The 18,397-nt window shown below is 42.1% G+C and overlaps 1 protein-coding gene across 2 annotated transcripts in view; it reads right to left on the bottom strand.

Moving 5' to 3' along the window:
- Nucleotides 1-6,329: 6,329 nt before the first annotated feature.
- LOC135964775 (uncharacterized) overlaps nt 6,330-18,397 on the bottom strand; it is a 34,953-nt gene continuing 22,885 nt past the window's right edge. For both annotated transcript variants that reach the window (XM_073999085.1, XM_073999083.1), the window contains one exon: nt 6,330-8,855. The gene's annotated coding sequence lies outside the window, so the exon portion shown is untranslated. The remainder of the gene's footprint in view (nt 8,856-18,397) is intronic.

Here is an 18,397-nt window from a genome sequence, read left to right on the forward strand (position 1 = left end):
CCACCCTTATGCCTTCACTTAACTGTAATGACCTCTTCAAAGATCCTGTCTCCAAATACAGTCACATTGGAGGTTAGGGCCTCAATATATGAATTTGGGGCATTGAGGGGGACACAATTTGATCCATAACTATACTATTCTGCGTAATGTAAAAACAATCCAAATTAGCATAAGCCCTCTCAGAGATTACCACTATAAAGGGGAGACACTGATATAAACAACAAACACATGGATATAAAATGATCAAACAACTCCAGGCTGGTGAGACTATTGTAGATAATGATCGTCATCTGACAGGACTAGGGCAAGTTTGTCCAACCTGTGGCCCAACATAAGTTGGCAAACTTTCTTAAAACATTATGAGATTTTTCTGCAATTTTTAAAAAAGTTCATCAGCTATTGTTAGTGTTAGTATATTCTATGTGTGGCATAAGACAATTCTTCTTCTTCCAGTCTGGCTGAGGGAAGCCAAAAATTGTATACCTCTGGACTGGGGTAAGGGTGGGTGAGTTGCCGAGGCTTCACATTTAAGGAGGCACTTAGTCTCAGGGTCATGTGAATGCACAGTTGGCATTTGCACCACCCAGAGAGTGAGCACCTAGTCCTGGCCCTGTTTCCAAGTCTCCACCAAAGAAAAAACTTTGAAACAGTCTTAGTTTGGGATCCTGTAGAGGCAGACTCTGAGAGAGAGACTTGAGTGCAGGTGGTTTATTGGGGAGATGCAAGGGCTGCTGGTAGGAAAGTGGGAAAGTGACAGAGAAGGGAAGGCAGCCAACAATGTGTGAGTTATGAGACTGGTCACCCTAGGGAGTGATTAGACCTTAACCCATGGAGAAGCCCTGGTGTGAAGCACACTCCTCAGAATCATACCACCTGAGGGGTGAGGGAGCTGGGGTATTTATATACCACCTCCCCATCAGCTTTTGTTAAGAGCTACTCTGGGGACTGTGGCACCTCTGAGCAAAAAAGGGGCCAAAAACTCTCAGGCACAGAAGATGCAGATACTGCAAGTTTAGGGTCCAAAGGATAGGCAGTGATGCGGGTGGGTGGCGAGGGGGAGGACTGAAGGCATTGACACTGGGTGCTGCAGAAACAAAACTTAGATATTACTGAAAAAACCTTCTACCTCCCCGAAAGCATGGGCACTAGGTTTGACCTAGATCTGGCCATTGGGTTGTTCCCAAGACTAGGCCTTTAGTTGCCCTTGGCTGTTGAGCCTGGTGCTAAAGAGGTTGATTCAAAAATACTGCACTGAGAAGAAGTCAAATGAAAACCAAAAAGGAAGAAGAATCTGGGAGTGCTGTCAATAGAGGGGAGGCTGGGAACTTCCAGACAAGAGGTTTGAAGCAAGCAGAGGATGGGAAATGAAGCCTGGAGCAAATCCTGTATCACAAGAGAGGAAATACAGCCACAGTGGCTTTGTACATTCTCCCCATGACCCTGGACAAGGGCAGGGCAGGAATATAATGATGACAATGAACAAACAACTGCCTGTGAGAGCAGAAGGGAACACAGGGAGTCTTTAGACCATGCAATATTAGGGCCCAGAGGACCTGAAAAATCATATGCCCAAAACTCTTAGGTTACTGAAGCCCCAGTTTCTCCTACTTGGGCTCACAAGTACCTGGGCTCACTGTGACCTCCCGTTGTCGCTCCTCAGGCTGCTCCTGTCCCCAGCGGGGAGTTTGCAGAAGGCTGATCATGGAAAACATGGTTCCTTTTCTCTCTTCCTCTCTACTTAGCCAAAATTCATGAGGTTCTTCTGGGATGGCTGTGCCTACTTTCTCACCTCCCGTTCACTCCTTGCCTCTACCACTCATTCATTTATTTGCATTCATTCAGCAAACTTTGTGTGTGTGTGTGTGTGTATATGTGTGTGTGTGTGTGTGTGTGTGTGTGTGTGTATATATATATATATGCACCAGGCATTCTGCTAGGTTCTATGGATACAAAGAAAAGATAAGGTACTTCCTATTCTTATAACGCACATGGTCTTGGGGAAAGAACTTCAAGTTGTATTGGACAGTGGTTAGGAGCACAGGTTTAAAAGTCCAAACGCTTGGCTTTGAATCTTCCCTCAGCTACTTACTAATTGTGCCCTTGGGCAAATTACCTCTTCACACTACAGTTTTCTCATCAGTATAATGGAGTTCCTCACAGTACCTGTCACTGGCATCCATGTGAAGAGACCACCAAACAGGCTTTGTGTGAGCAATAAAGTTTTTTAATCACCTGGGTGCAGGCGGGCTGAGTCCAAAAAGAGAGTCAGCAAAGGGAGTTAGGGGTGGGGAAGTTTCATAGGATTTGGGTAGGCAGTGGAAAATTACAGTCAAAGGGAGTTGTTCTCTTGGGGGCAGGGGCAGGGGTCACAAAGTGCTCAGTGAGGGAGCTTCTGAGCCAGGAGAAGGAATTTCACAAGGTAATGTCATCAGTTAAGGCAAGAACTGACCATTTTCACTTATTTTGTGATTCTTCAGTTGCTTCAGGCCATCTGGATGTATACATGCAGGCTTGGGCTCAGAGGCCTGACAGTACCTACCACCTGTGGTCATTACAAGGATTATAGGAGAGGCCTCTAATGCATTTAGCACAGAGCCTGGCAGATTGTGAATGGTCAATGATGGTGAGCAGTCACTGTTACCACCATGTATGGGGGATAAGAGTCAAATAGGCGAGTGCAGGGGATGCTTTGGAACACATGGGCATGTTTCTTAACCTAGACCAGGTAGGGAAGTGATTTCAGGGAATGTTTTCTAGAACAGGAGAATGGCCTAAAATGAGTCTTGCTGTTTCCATTTTGGATCCTAAGGGCCTACCATATAATAGGGACTCAAGTCCTAAGTACTGAAATGCTGAGCATAAACAGATATACAAAAACATGGATAGAAGGATGAAGAGATGAAGAAAGCAGGAGTGGTGGTTAGACCCCACTGGTCACAGCTCATGCTCCTCTTTAAATGTTCTCTTAAATGAACATTATGATTCTCTTCCCCAGCAATGGCAGACATTGCATTCCAATAATAGCCAATAATCAACTATGAAATTGTTTACAAAAGATTTTTTTTCTTTTAGTCTTGTGAAGTTTCATTCAGTTTCTGTAACCGAAATAGGTTCATCGCCCGATGCACACAGCAAGTCAATATGCAGAGACACCAGGTTGCAGCAGAGAAAGAAGGCCACCAAATGAGGATATGGGAGGGAGCCTCAAATCCATCTCCCAGAGAGGTCTGGGGATAGGGTTTTTAAGGGTTTTGAAGTGGACCAAAGTGTGGAGATGGTTGACTGGTTGAAGAGTGCAGGGTGGAGTCATGTGAAAGGGAGAGAAAGAAGCTGGATTCTCATGCTGATTCCATTCCTCTGTGGGGCTCTTCAAACTGGCTGCTAGAATGGGGGGTCTGAAAACTATCTTAAGGTCCTTAAACAAAGGGTTGCTTATAGCTTGAAGCAGGCAGAGAATGGGAAATGAAAGCTGGAGCAAGTCCTGTATCAAAAGAGAGGAGCAATGGGGATGCAAACCAATTCTTAAGCAGTCTTATGACCCTGCTGTCAGGAAACCTATCTACAGGAAGAATGGGGAGGCAAATGGTCAGTATCTATTGCTACCTAACTTTTAGCAACAAGGAAGTGGGGTGGACGGCAGCCTACTAATGCTTAATCATAACAATATTTCCATCCAGAATCAGGCATGCAATTTTTTATCAACCCCATGGGGATGGTTTCATTTCTATTTGGGCTTGAAGAGCCTTGGCTGATTTCAGAGACTGCTGTCCTCTGTCTTTTATTTTGTATTGGAGAAATTTCAAGAAATTATTCTGGTGCTTCCAGGACATTTGTTCGTAGCATCATTTAATGTAAAGTTAACATTTTAGGGATGATAGAATTTCTGAATAATGTTCTTGGCTCTTTGGAATTATAATTAAATACATGTTCAGGATGTTAAAAAATTCAAGCACTATGGCTCGTACCAGAGTGTGAAAAGACTATAGAGGCGTTATGCTTTTTAACGGAAGTTGGCAAAATATGATGTCAAGATTAAAGAACAGGCAGATTTATTTTGGCAGCTGACAATCCTAGGCTTAGTGAATTTCCCATCACAACCCATTAAGCAAGAGGAGAAAAAGCCTGAGTGTAGGATCTTTAGAATGAAGCCACAGCAGGAGCAGCAAAGGTTGGTTTAATTATGTTAAAAGCAACCCTAAGACCGGAAAAAGCTTTTTAACATTCCTAGCACATAAAAATAGTTAGTTTTGATGTTTTGCTGCTGAGCAATTGGGGAAATGAGTGTTTCTATTGTGGCCAAAAGCCTACATATTTCTTTTATGACTCATCTCATGTCTGAATTATAAAAGTTTGGCATGCAGAAGGGCGTGAAAGCCTCACATCTTCATTTCCAGTTAACCCCTGTCAGTATAAAGTCGGGCTGTACTTCAGGATGAAATTGTGTGACAATTCAACTCAGAGTATATTTTCTGGGACCCTTTGGTATTTGGAGTAAGGAATGATATCTCATCTCTAAATGTTTTTTAAAAGGAGACATAGGCTGGGCGTGGTGGCTCACACCTGTAATCCCAGCACTTTTGGAGGCTGAGGCATGCAGATGAACTGAGGTCAGGAGTTCAGGACCAGCCTGGCCAACGTGGTGAAACCCCATCTCTACTAAAAATACAAAAATTAGCTGGGTGTGGTGGCGGACGCCTGTAGTTCCAGCTACTCAGGAGGCTGAGGCAGGAGAATCGCTTGAACCTGGGAGGCAGGATTGCAGTGAGCCAAGATTGCTGCCAATGCACTCCAGCCTGGGTGACAAGAACGAAATTCTGTCTCAAAAAAAAACAAAAACAAACAAAAACGTAGATATAATGTTGTATGCAAACAATAGCAGTAACTACAACACACACTCCCCTCTTGCTTTCTATACTGATTATAAAGATCTGGCTGATTGTAAAGATTAGTGCCCTGATGTTGGGAAGCAATGATTATTGCTGAGTTTTATTTTCTTATTTATAAAATGTGAATAATATCTGCCTGGCTTGTTTGTTGTGGGAATTAAATAAGTGAATATATGTGACTAGCTTAGTACAATGTCTGACTCATACTCATTGTTTAATAAACAGTAGCTGTTGTGAATGTTGATGTAGTTAGTATTATTAATAATGCAATGGCAAAAACATTGGCCTAGAAATCAAAAGGCTCAGTTTTCTCTAAGTAATTATTTAACCCATTGCCTAACCTGTTTTGCTTACTGAATCTACTTTGAGCCATAATTTTTCTCATCTTAAAAGCAGGAGTTTGGCCCAGATAACTTTCTAACTTTAGTATTAATGATTCTATGAATAACTGGTGGTCAGTATGGTAAAGTCCTCTCTGCTCCACCCCTTCAAGTCCCTGCGTCTTTCCTGAAATAATATTCTTCAACCACAAGCAAGTCTTGTTTCTGGCGTTCTGGGAGGAGAGCTTGAGCTGCACACTGGCCAGCTCTGTGTGGGTGCAGAATAGCTCTGCACTGCGGAAGGAAGGACTTTTTTTGGGAATGAATTCTCAGTCCAAGGACATAATGTCTAGAAGTGTCTTTTGGTACTAGTGGGTACACAGATAAAGTTCAGACTTGTCTCCAGGAGATACTGTTCCATTGTGAGAGCAAAGATCGATGGTTTTGTCCCATAGACCTTGATGGAATTTAACCATTTTAATTTGACAACAACGACGTTTTCACCTGGGGAGATAGAATTCCCCAGACTGGCTCCAGTTAAGAGCAGGCAACCATAACAGCATAATAATTAGCCCTTGCATCTGCATAGTTTGTTGCCTCTACAAATTCCTTTGTCATACATTATGTCATTCCATCCCCACAACAACTGTGTAAGATAGGGAGGGCAGCTATGAATATCCCCATTGCTTCAATAAGGAAATGGATCTTCAGAGAGGTTGGTGACTTGCCTGGGGTTGCACAGCTCGTGCTAAGCCAGAGATGCTGGGCTTACTGGCTATGTGGGGCACCTACACACCTCCTAACACCATGTCTGAATAGCAGCAACTCAGCCTTCTCCACTGGTTTCCCTGGAAACTGGCAAAATGTCTCAGCATCTCCATCATATAACACTAAGCAAAGAAAAAATTTCAAAGAAGGGTCTGTGAGGGCAGTAGACTGGTCAAATAAGCAGAAAGGCTAAGGAGAGAGGAGATGTCACCCTCATTCTGTATCAACAGGCTCCATATAATCCTTATTAATAAACATTTTTAAAAGGGCTGTTAAGTTATAGACGTCCAAATATGCATTAGAAAATCACCTATCAAGGGCAACACTCAATTCAAAAGCACAGTTTTTTAAGACATTTTAAGGAGAAACATATCTGTTTATTGTAAAGAAAAAAAACAGAGCATGTAAATATTTTATTAATTGAATAAATCAAATGCTAGAACAACAGATTCAAATTCAACAATCGGAACAAAAATCATTCTTGGACTATTCATAATTTTGCTTAGTCAGTTCTGCAGAGAGAAGATAATGGCATTTGCCTTGCTTCTCTCTGATTTTCCTTGCTCGGGTTTGAAAAAGAATCCCCTGTGGCTTCTCTCCCCCACGTTCCAGGAGGCATCCTGTTCACTCAGGATGGTGTAGTGGGAGTGCACTCACTGAGGAGTCTTGGGGGTGTTGAATAGGCTCTCCTATCACTTACTCTGACAAGGGACCACAAACACACAATGCTAGTTCTCGAACCTTCTGGAAGCTGAACTGGATGATCCAGAGCGCCCTTCTGGCTAGAATGCCAGAGATGTCCTTTTCCCCTCCCAGGAATCAGCCAGCTGAGAGGGTCCAAATCCGTCCTTCTACTCCCAGCAGGCACCGTGCTCCCCAAATCAAGGGAAAGATAAAACTCCCAGAAACCCTCACTTGATTTCCGCCTCACCTTGTCACGGGAAGACCTACAACTATAATCTGTGTGCTGGGAGAGAGAGCTGTGTCGTGTTTAAATATCCTACGAAGCCTTAGGAGACATGGCAGGTGGTGAGGTTTGAGAAAGACAGAATCCCCACATAGCTTTGCTGGCTGTGCCACGTGTGAGAACCTTCCTGATGCTGCCAGGCCTGAAATGCCCCAGAAGTACATAGAAATGCTCTACTGTGAACCCATTTAACCAGTTTCCCAAAGGTTAGGATTGCTTTATTTCAGCTTCACAAGAAAGACCTCAAAGTAGCTTTTTTTCACTATGGATTTCAATCTGTCAATCTGTACAATGTCTGATTTAGCAAAATCTAACGGCATCTGAATAAAAGGCCTACAGACAAATTGTGAATGCACTCCTATTAAACCCTTGGACAGATTTAAAGGCAATAATGATCTCCTCTTACCAAGGACCCACTTTGCACAGGAGCAGCACTTTCGTCTTTCATCTTCTCAGAAACCCCAGGAGGTAGGTGTTACTACTGTTCTCACTTCAAAGTTGAGGACGTTGAACCAGATAAGGTAGATTAATTAAGTTCACATAGGTAGTAAAAGCAGGAGCCGTACATAAACCCAGGCTCTTGCCTGTAGGCAACATTGCCTTCTGTATGGACGGGAAGGAACAGAGCTTCAGGCTAAAGAGAGATCTGGAACTTGGGACTAGTTCATCAGCGTGGCTGAGTGCTACTTTTTTCCGTTCCTTGCTGCCTCCACATCCGCTCTGATCTATACTCCATATTCGATAAATGCAATAGCCCCACAATTTCTCTTAGAGGCATCTGGAAATATATAGGTCAAACTTAGAAAGGAGGAAAGTTAAAAAAAAGATTCATGGGGGGTTTCCTGGGGCTCAGTATGAAAGCATGTGTGTGTGTCATATGCACGCACGCACATGCTCTGAGCCTCGAATGCGGCCTCCCCACTGTGCGCGTGAAGAGGAGAGCAAGACCTCTCTGAGCTGCAACAGCTCTGTGAGTGCTGCCCAGAGCAGCTGTGGCCTCCCGGCCTCGTCACGTCACAGAGCAGCATCTCAGTTACAGCCCGCCACCCCGCCTTGATGCTTCCAACTCCCAGCTCTTCTCTTTTTTTTCTCTCCTGACCTCTCTATCCTTGCTGTGGATTAGTTCTGTGTGGCTAGCTTGGTCTGTACTTCCACAAATTGAATCCCATTTCCTCTCTCCTGCTCTGAACCAGCTTTTTCGGATGTCTGTGCTGGTTTCCTCCTCCGGCCTTTGCAGTACCCACTGTGCCTGCACTCTTCCAGGCTATTCAGAGTAGGTGTCAAACGAGGACAGCCAAGACCAGGTCTTCCGCTGGATGCTTCTCTGGAGCCAGCTACCAGCTCTCCCCCAAGATGGGTACAGAGATGCCAGTGCTTAGCCTCGAAGGCTTGCTCTGAATTCCAGCTCTGTCACTCGGACCAGTACTTCACTTCCTGAGTCTCAGTTTTCTTATCTGTCTGATGGGTATAGCGATTGGTTTGATGATATGATGGGTGCAACAGTCTCTTCCTCAAAGTGCTGGGAGAAGTGAGTGAGATAATGGTATAAAACACTTGGCAGGGGCAGCTACAGAGAGGGTTCTAGCTATTAATATGATCAGTATGTTGTGACTGGTTCCTCACCATTCACAGGACACGAACTGCCTCATTTTCACTTCCTCCTTTTACATTTTTTTCCTTTTAAACATACATTACCTGAGTAACCTTTACACGTAGGTGTTATTACCCCAATTTATAAGGAAGAAAACAAAGCCACGGACAGGTTATGTAACTTTCCCAAGGTCACGTCGTTGGAAAGAAGAGCAGCTGGGATTCAGTGGTCCACTCTGACTCCTTCAGGAGACCAGCAGCAGGGTGCTTCAGGGGCGGTGAACTTTGCTGGGGACTGAGAAGACCAGGTGATCAGACAATGCCCTGCAGATGGGGCCCAGACAAAAGGAGAAACAGGCAGGTAAACAGATAATTACGGAATAGTGGGATAAAGGTATCCAAGTAGGCAGTCAGGGTCCTGGGACCCCCCCCCGGAGGCAGGTCTCCAGAGCCCATGTTTTTTCCACCACTACTGTACTGATCACAACTCAAGCTAGATTATTTCCTGCTAGATTATGGGACACGTTTGAGGAGAGAAAGAGTAATTCTGACACAGGGTAGGGGATGGGGTAGCAATGGAGAAGGCCATATAAGAGTAGGTGGCCTTATTAGAGTCAGTTTTTGAGGAAGGGACATAGGTAGAGAAGGTAGGAAAAGGCATTTCTAGGTGGTGAGACTAGCATGAACAAAGGCAGAGGGGCTGAAGTACATAGGATTCATGGTGGGCCAGAACGTGAAAAGCGTAGAATGCCATGGTAAGCAGCGTGGGCTTTATTTTGAAGTTAAAAATAGAACCACCTAAAAGGTAGGTCAAGATTGAAGCTATTTTGGGTGGCAGCATGTGTGTGGAGGCTGGACAGGAGAGAAGAACGTTTCAGGCAGGAAAACCAAGAAGGTCTATACATTCTTTTTTTTTTTTTTTTTTTTTTTTTTTTTTTTTTTTTAAAGAGATGGGATTCACTGTAGCCTTGAAATCCTGGGCTCAAGCAATCTTCCCACCTCAGCCTACAGATTAGCTAGGACTACAGGCATATGCCACCATGTCCAGCTAATTTTTAAAGTTTTTTTAGAGATGGGGTCTTGCTATGTTGTCCAGGCTGGTCTCAAACTCCTGACCTCAGCCTCCCAAAGCACTGGGATTATAGGCATGAGCCACTGTGTCCAGATTAAATCTAACATTTTAATCCAGGTCAGTCTGAGTTACTATGACAGAGATGGTAGTGGTGGTATAAAATTCTCAGGACATAGGTTAGATATGAGAAGGGATGGGGAGATTAAGAGGGTCCAGTCAGAGCTCTGCTATGTTGACTAATCAAGCCAGCACCCAGTGGAGGAGTACAGTAAATCACAGTCAACTTGAACACAAAATATTTCCTAGGCCCAAAACAGGAAGAGCAAGAACATGACTGTAGGTATTGCACTGTCAAAAGAAGAAATGTATCGTGGAAGGGGAACTGCCATTGCAGAAACAATTAAAAAGGAAATAAATACAAGCGCAGAGATGAAGAAGTTGGCAGCTCCAGGAGAAGGGGCCCCATGACCCCCAAATTCAACCGTCTCATTCCTGAAGTGCGTGTATTTTGACCTAAGTGTGGGTCTTTATGTCATTAGCCTTTTAATTTATATCACTGACTCTCCTTGCTCTGACTTAATACTCACCAAACCATCTATTGATTATAATTCTCCTTTTTATATAGATCCTCCTACAGAGGAACAGAAACCCCTGAGCAGCCAACATGAATGTCCAGCACATTTGGCAAAAGGCAGTAGAGTGTGGCAGTAAAGAGCACGGGCCAACACGCTTGAGTTTGAAACTTTCCAGCTGTGTGGCTTTGGACAAGTTATTTCAAAGCTCTGCAACTCAATTTCCCTGTCTGTAAAATAGGGAAGTTAATCGTACCCTCTCAAAGGGTCATTGTAAGAATCAAATGACGAAATGCATGTAGACACCTGGAAGAGTGCCTGCAAGTAGTAGATGCTCAATAAACAATGATTGTTGTTATTACAGATCTCATTGCCAACTGATAAATGGTGGCATTGTGGTTATTTAAAACATCAGTCTCTCATGAAGATGGTAAGTGTGAGTTGGTCTTCAAGGGTGTGCTTTCCTATGAGACTGATAAGATTGAGTTTCTGGGCCAGGCGTGGTGGCTCACGCCTGTAATCCCAGCAACTTTGGGGGTCCAAGGTGGGCGGATCACCTGAGGTCAGAAGTTCGAGACCAGTCTGGCCAACATGGCAAAACCCTGTCTCTACTAAAAATACAAAAAAAAAAAAAAAAAAAAAATTAGCCGGGTGTGTGGCACATGCCTGTAATCCCAGCTGAGGCAGGAGAATTGCTTGAACCTGCGAGGTGGAGGTTGCAGTGAGCTGAGATCATGCCACTGCACTCCAGCCTGGCAACAGAGCAAGACCCTGTCTCAAAAAAAAAAAACCCAAAAAACCAAAAAAAAAACAAAACCACACAAACACACACAAAAACCCCTGAGAACCTTATCCTCTACTATGGTGAATGTGTTTGCTTGTCTGTTTCCCATAAAACATTTGCAAGTCCTTGAGAGGAGAGTTTGCCTCATTGTCTCAAATCCCAAGTGCCCAGAATGGTAGCTGGCACATGGTAAGTGGTTAATACATTTTTATAGACTTTATAGCTATGATGCCAATATTGTCGCTGGCCTATTTCAGATCTGTCCAATAGAAAAGTAATTGAGCTATATTGAAATGTATAATTTTCAATTTTGTAGTAGCCACATTAAAAAAAGTTAAAAGATGAAGTAAAAGTAATTTGGGGAATATTTTTTATATTGCATTCTTACCTCATACCATATTTAAAAATATTAGCTTGTAACAGTTCAAAGACCTAAATGTAAGAGCCAATACTATAAAACACTTAGGAGGAAAAATGGGTGTAAATTTTCATGACCATGGATGAAGCAACAGGTTATTTGAGATGACACTAAAAGCATAAAAAACAGAAGGAAAAATAAATCGGATTTCATCAAAATTTAAAACGTTTATATGCTAAAGGATACTGTCAAGAAAGTGAAAAGACAACCCACAGAAAATACTTTTCTATTGGACAGATCTGAAATAAGCCAGCGACAATATTGGGATCATAGCTATAAAGTCTATAAAAATGTATTAGCCACTTACCATGTACCAGCTACCATTCTGGGCACTTGGGATTTGAGACAATGAGGCACAAACTCTCCTCTCAAGGACTTGTAAATGTTTTATGGGAAACAGACAAGCAAACACATTCACCATAGTAGAGGATCAGGTTCTCAGGGGTTTTTTGTTTGTTTGTTTGTTTGTGGGTTTTTTTTGTTTTTTGTTTTTTGGTTTTTTTTGAGACAGAGTCTTGCTCTGTCACCAAGCTGGAGTGCAGTGGCATGATCTCGGCTCACTGCAACCCACAGAAAAAAGTATTTGTATCCAGAATATATAAGGAACACTTACAAATAAACAATAAAAAGACAACTCAATTTTTAAAATGGGCAAAGGATTTGAGACACTTCTCTAAAGAAGATATACCAATGGCCAATACTCACGTGAAAGGGTGTTCCATGTCATGAGTCATTAGGGAAATGCAAGTCAAAAACCATGTGAGCTACCACTTTATACGCATTAGGATGGCTATAATTTAAAAACAGAAAAAGACAGAAAATCACAATTGTTGATGAGGATGTAGAGAAATTGGAATCCTTACACATTGGTGGTGGGAATGTAAAATGCTGTGGAAAATGATTTGGTAGTTCCTCAAAAAGTGAAACATAGAGTTATCATATATTCCAGCAATTCCACTCCTAAGTTTATACCCAAGAAAATTGAAAACATATGTACATACAAAAACTTGTATACTTGGCCAGGCGTGGTGGCTCACGCCTGTAATCCCAGCACTTTGGGAGGTCAAGCTGGGTGGATCACCTGAGGTCAGGAGTTCAAGACCAGCCTGGGCAACATGGCAAAACCCCATCTCTATCAAAAATACAAAAATTAGCCGGGTGCAGTGGCGTGTTCCTGTAATCCCAGCAACTCAGCAACTCAAGAGGCTGAGGCAGGAGAATCACTTGAGCCCGGGAGGCAGAGGTTGCAGTGAGCCGAGATTGCGCCATTGTACTCTAGCCTGGAAACAGAAAGAGACCCTATCTCAAAAAAAAAAAAAAAAAAAAAAAACAACTACTGGTACACTAATTCATAGCAGCATTACTCATGGTAGTGAATAAGTAGAAACAACCCAAATGTTAACTGATGAACTGATAAATAAAATATGGTATATCCATGAAAGGAAATATTATTCAGCTAGAAAAAGAATGAAGTACTAATACATATTACAACATGGAAAAATCTTGAAAACATTATGTTCATGGAAATAAGCCAGACACAACAGTCCACATATTGTATGATTCTATTTATATGAAATATCCAAAATAGGGAAATCTATAGAGACAGAAAGTAGACTAGTGGTTGCCAGTGTTTGAGGGGAGGCTCAAACGGGGAGTAACTGCTAACCTGCAATGGGGTTTCTTTTTAGAGCGGTAGAAATGTCCTGGAGGCTGAGCCCGGTGGCTCACGCCTGTAATCTCAACACATTGGGAGGCCAAGGCAGGCAGATCACGAGGTCAGCAGTTTGAGACCAGCCTGGCCAACATGGTGAAACCCCATCTCTACTAAAAACACAAAAATTCCCGGGAGTGGTGGCATGTGCCTGTAATCCCAGCTACTTGGGAGTCTGGGGCAAGAGAATCGCATGAGTCCGGGAGGCAGAGGTTGCAGTGAGCCGAGATCTCACACTGCACTCCAGCCTGGGTGGCAGAGCCAGACTCCATCTCGGGGACAGGGCCGGGGGATGCGGGGAACAAAACAAAACAGAAATGTCCTGGCATTCCACAGTGGTAAGAGTTTCACAGCTTTGTGAATATACTAAAAACCACTGCATTTAACATTTTTAAAGGGTGATTTTAATATAATGTGAAATTTTATATTATATGAATTATATCTTAGGTTTTATTAAAACCAATGTATCTAAAATATTACAGGTTGACTATCCCTAATCTGAAAATCCAAAATGCTCAATGGAGCATTTTGGGTTGTGTGTTTTCAGATTAGGGATGCTCAGCTGGTAATGTAAATATTCCAAAATCAGAGAAAATTCAAAACCTGAAACACTTTTGGAGTGTTTCTAAAGTGTCCCTTTAAAATAAGGAATACTCAACCTGTATCATTTTAACATGTAATTGATATAAAAAGTTATTAATGAGATAATTTACATTTTTCCCATGCTAAGTCTTTGAAATTCTGTGTATATTTTATACTTCCAGCACATCTCAATCTGAATGCTACATTTTCTTTTGAAATATTGTACTTAGATTTCATAAAATTTACAATGAAAAAAGTAGACTCACAAGCCTAAGTTGTCTCAAGCAGGCTTCAAAGTTTTCCAGTAACGGAATCAAGTGTCAGTGTTTAAATTTTTGTTTTAATTAAAATGAAATAAAATTTAAATTGCACTAGACACATTTCAAGTACTCAATGGCCACATGTGGCTAGTGACCACCTGAATGCACAATGCAGGTCTAAGGTAGACTACTAAGCCTATCTCTTTCTGCTATTATCATTCTAAACTAGTGTTTTTGTTTTTCCCCAGTACCATTCAACTGTGATTGTTTCAGTCGCTGTCCTAGTTAAAGCAGAACTATATTTGGGGAAAAGCGTCTTTCAAGATTCTTCCTACTCCCCTGGCCCTTCCTCCTTCCCTGCTTCTTTACTCTGGAAGCACAGGAAGCTTGTGTTGATGTCATGGTGGTGGGTTGCCCTCTGATATCCCTCCCCTCCACCTCTCTTAGTAACCTCTCAATTTGTTTTGGGCAGCAATGCACAAATGGAATGACATAGTCTTGGCTCGTGAGGTATTAGAGAAGCCCAACCCATCCATAGAAGAGGGATTCACTGGTCTATGTGAATAGACCAGTGGGTCGGTGGTGATACAGCTGTTCCCATCTAGCCGTTGAACATGCACCAATATCATCTACCTATTTACTGAGCCTCTCCTCATCCCAAATCACTTCTTACCCACTCGGACTTTCATGTAGTCCCAGCAGGACAGATAGCAATATCTGGACCACCTGCACACCACGCGCTTTCTCTGCCTGACCATGCCACATTGCCCTTTCTGCTCTTTTGCAGCCTTCCCGGGTGAGGAGGGCTCCTCTCAGATTTCCAGACTGTAAATGGGACACAGGCCCCTTCTGCCTTTGGCTTTCCCCTTAATCTAGCAGGGGACTGCATTGTTTCCTGTCTTAGCGCTTGTGGGAAACCGTTTACGCATACCTCCTAGATGTGCTTTTGAGGCCACCTCTAAACTAGAAGAAATAAATGAAATACAACACAGATGACCTTCACTTTGGGTTTCCTTTCAATGAGCTTAGGCTGCACTACACCCATTTGCATAGGGGGATATCTCAAGAATTCTGAACATGCATAATTGAATATTCTTCTACTGCAGCACAACTGAGTTAGATTCTAGCAAAATGCTCCAATTTAATCTATGTTTAATATTTTTCTGTTGCTCACCAAACAATTAATTTGGCAATATATTGCAAAAAGAAGTGCTTAAAAATAATTTCCAAAAAAGGCAATATATCAAGAGCCAGACTTTCAAAAAGATAATCATAGCAAATTAAATCTTAGAGTACTTCTTTAACTTTTAAAAAGATTCTTTCATATCTACTACAATAAAGCCTTTATTTAACTAGAACAAAGTATTTTACTCACATTACCTGGTTAAAAAGTAAGCAAGCCTGAACCAATGCATCACTTAGAAATATATTTGGCTACAAGTAAGAGAGACCCTGACTCAACTGACTTAAAAAAATAAGGATTATTATTCCACATAATGGTGAGCCCAGAGTTGGGTGGTGTCAGAGTTTCAGCAGTTCAGTGATATCACCTAGATCCAAATTATTTGTATCTTTTTACTGTAACATCCTCAGAAAGTTGGCTTCAGTAGCAGCAGCAGCTTCCTGAGCTGCCAAAATGTGGCACAAGCCCAGGTATCCTCTCATCACACAGCAAGTCTCAAGGCATTTATGCAGTCATCCTCTGTCAAGAACAAGGAGACCCTTCCCCTACAAGTCCCCATAGACCTCTCAGGTCTCTTTGGCCATAATCACATCACAAGCCGTGATTGGCTTAGAATAACCAATAATTATTCCTTAGGCTCAGCGTGGCCTTGTCCTAAACCCATGAAGATTAAGCAAAATTCGAGTTCTATTAGCAACAAGAAAGGGGGCTGGCTGGTGGGTGGGTGGTCAACCAAAAATACCTGTCAAAAGCATCCTTTTTTGTTTGTTTGTTTTTTTGGTTCAAATGTTTGGCTAATCTTCCTTTCATGTGTGGTGGTCCACATTCTGCCTTTTTGATAACTGGGGATGTTGAAATAACCTCAGTTCACTAAACTGTGAGCATCAATTTTTCATTATAATGGGCTGTAGGATTAGGAGGTTTGGAATAATGGGCTGAATTTTTATTGGCTACTGGCTTATATTTTGGAAGGTGCACATTTTGGGCACATGATCAACATTTGTTTCTTTGGCTATGATTTACTGTTTAACTCCAAAAGCAGAGTGCTGAAAAATGTTGCTGACTGTACTGCCAGCCTCCCGTTTTAGTTGTTTGGCTATTGGTCACTTTCATTTGATTCCATAACAATCTACAAAGTAGGGTAAGTACTACAACTTCTAACTAGGGTCAGAGAAGTAAAATAACTCTCCTAAGGCCACGTAGCAAGTTTTAGGCTTCCTAGCTGCAGACTTCTCACTAAGTATAGTGTGATGAGCAAAATAGCCTGAAAATAACCCTGGCAGCTCTCTCCGATTACCAGTACAACAAGCTAGAAAGGATGCAAGACCTTTTTCTCCCAGCAGAAGGGGCTGCACTCAAGTACAATATTCCAAAGGACGGGTGGTGTCCTCCTCACTGCAGGACCGTAGCATCCTATGGATCCCGAGGTCCCCAGATGCTAGGCAGCTGGATTTCCTAGCTACTCCTGTAAGCAGCCAAGCCCCCAAATCTAGACTGCCTGGACCAAGCTGCCTAGGTATCCCTTCACTGACAAGGCAGCTTTCTCAAGCTGGCTTTATAGAAAAGGTAGAATTGGGGGGATATTTTTCCTCTGTTAGAATATGGACTCACACTACATGTCTTGCAGAGCACTCACTGTAACTTACTTTATAGGTTTACCCTTTCCCCAATAAAGCCTATTTCTTAACCCAAACTAGGTGAGCTTGTAGAACTCAATGGCTGCATACCAGGTGGTGACTCAGAAGGGACCCAATTTACACAACAGACACCTGCTTCTTTTATGTAGGTAGAAGGATGTGTCATCCAACTGTCCCTACAAGTGCAAAGCTGTTAATATAGTGCTGCATTAAAAAAAAACTCATGGAAAAATTGTTTTACCCTTAAAGTTATGCTTTCTAGTTATATTGCATGCATCCATTTAAGTCATCCAATCTTGCCTCTACAAGATAGAGTATGTATAAACACATATCAATAAATGTTATATATCATACTTTGTTTTGAGACTTCTTCTTTCTGCTTTTTGTTACCCCCATTTTAGATACACACACACAGACACACACACACACACATCCCACTCATGAATTTTCTGACAACTCACCAATGCTATTGCTAAAGCAGCTTGATTTCTCTAGTGATTCTGAATATTGAGATTCTAGGGGCACATGGGAACATTCTCCTCTCCAAATTCTTGTGATCCTACAATTTCTCTTATGTCTCAACCACAGTGATCTAAGACAAAGTAGCTTTTTTTTTTTTTTTTTTTTTTTTTTTTAACTAAACAATCTCACTGTCATCCAGGCTGGAGTGCAGTGGTGTCATCTTGGCTCACTGCAGCCTTGACCTCCTGGGCCCAAGCAATTCTCCTGCCTCAGCCTCCCAAGTAGCTGGAACTACAGGTGCATACCACCAGGCCTGGCCAATTTTTGCATTTTTTGCAGAGACAGGGTTTCGCCATGATGGCCAGGCTGGTCTTGAACTCCTGGACTCAAGTGATCTGCCCACCTCAGCCTCACAAATTGTTGGTAAAACAGGTGTGACTGCCCAACAAAAGTAAAGGAGCAGGTTTCTCAGTAAAGCATTAGTCTACCCTCATGCGTTTTCCTTTGATTACTCTTTGGGATACTCTCCATCTTAATCACATATGCTAGAGACCAGGAGTTTAAGACCAGCCTGGACAACATCGCAAGATCTCTGTCTCTGCCAAAAAAAAAAAAAAAAATCAAATCAGAAAAACAACAACAAAAAAATAATGGTTTATTTCATTGTCCTCCTAAGGTTTTCTTAAAATTGATTTTTAAGTGTTCGTTACTTTTTACATTATTCATCTACCAAAATGACTAAAATAAGACAAACTGCCAATACTAAATGTGGAGGAGGATATAGAGCCACTGGAATGTCCATACGTTGTTGGTTGGGTAACATGATACAGTCACTTTTGAAAAAGGCCTGGCAGTTTCTTTTAAAATTAAAGATACAGCTACCGTATGATCCAACAATTCTATTACTAGGTATTTACCCAAGAAAATAACAACATATGTCCACAAAAGACTTATATAAGAATATTCATAGCAGCTTTATTCATAATAGCCAAAATGTAGAGATAGCCCAGATATTGTCAGTGGGAAAACAGATATACCAACTGTAGTAACTTTAACAATTGGAATGCAGTTTAGCAACAAAAAGGGAGCAAACCAGAGACATATGCAATAACATAAACAAATGTCTAAATTGTGCAATGTGAAAGAAGTTTTGCATAATGAGTAGAGTCTGCACTGTATGATTCC

Source organism: Macaca fascicularis, chromosome 8 (genome assembly GCF_037993035.2).
Source record: "Macaca fascicularis isolate 582-1 chromosome 8, T2T-MFA8v1.1".
NCBI lineage: Eukaryota > Metazoa > Chordata > Mammalia > Primates > Cercopithecidae > Macaca > Macaca fascicularis.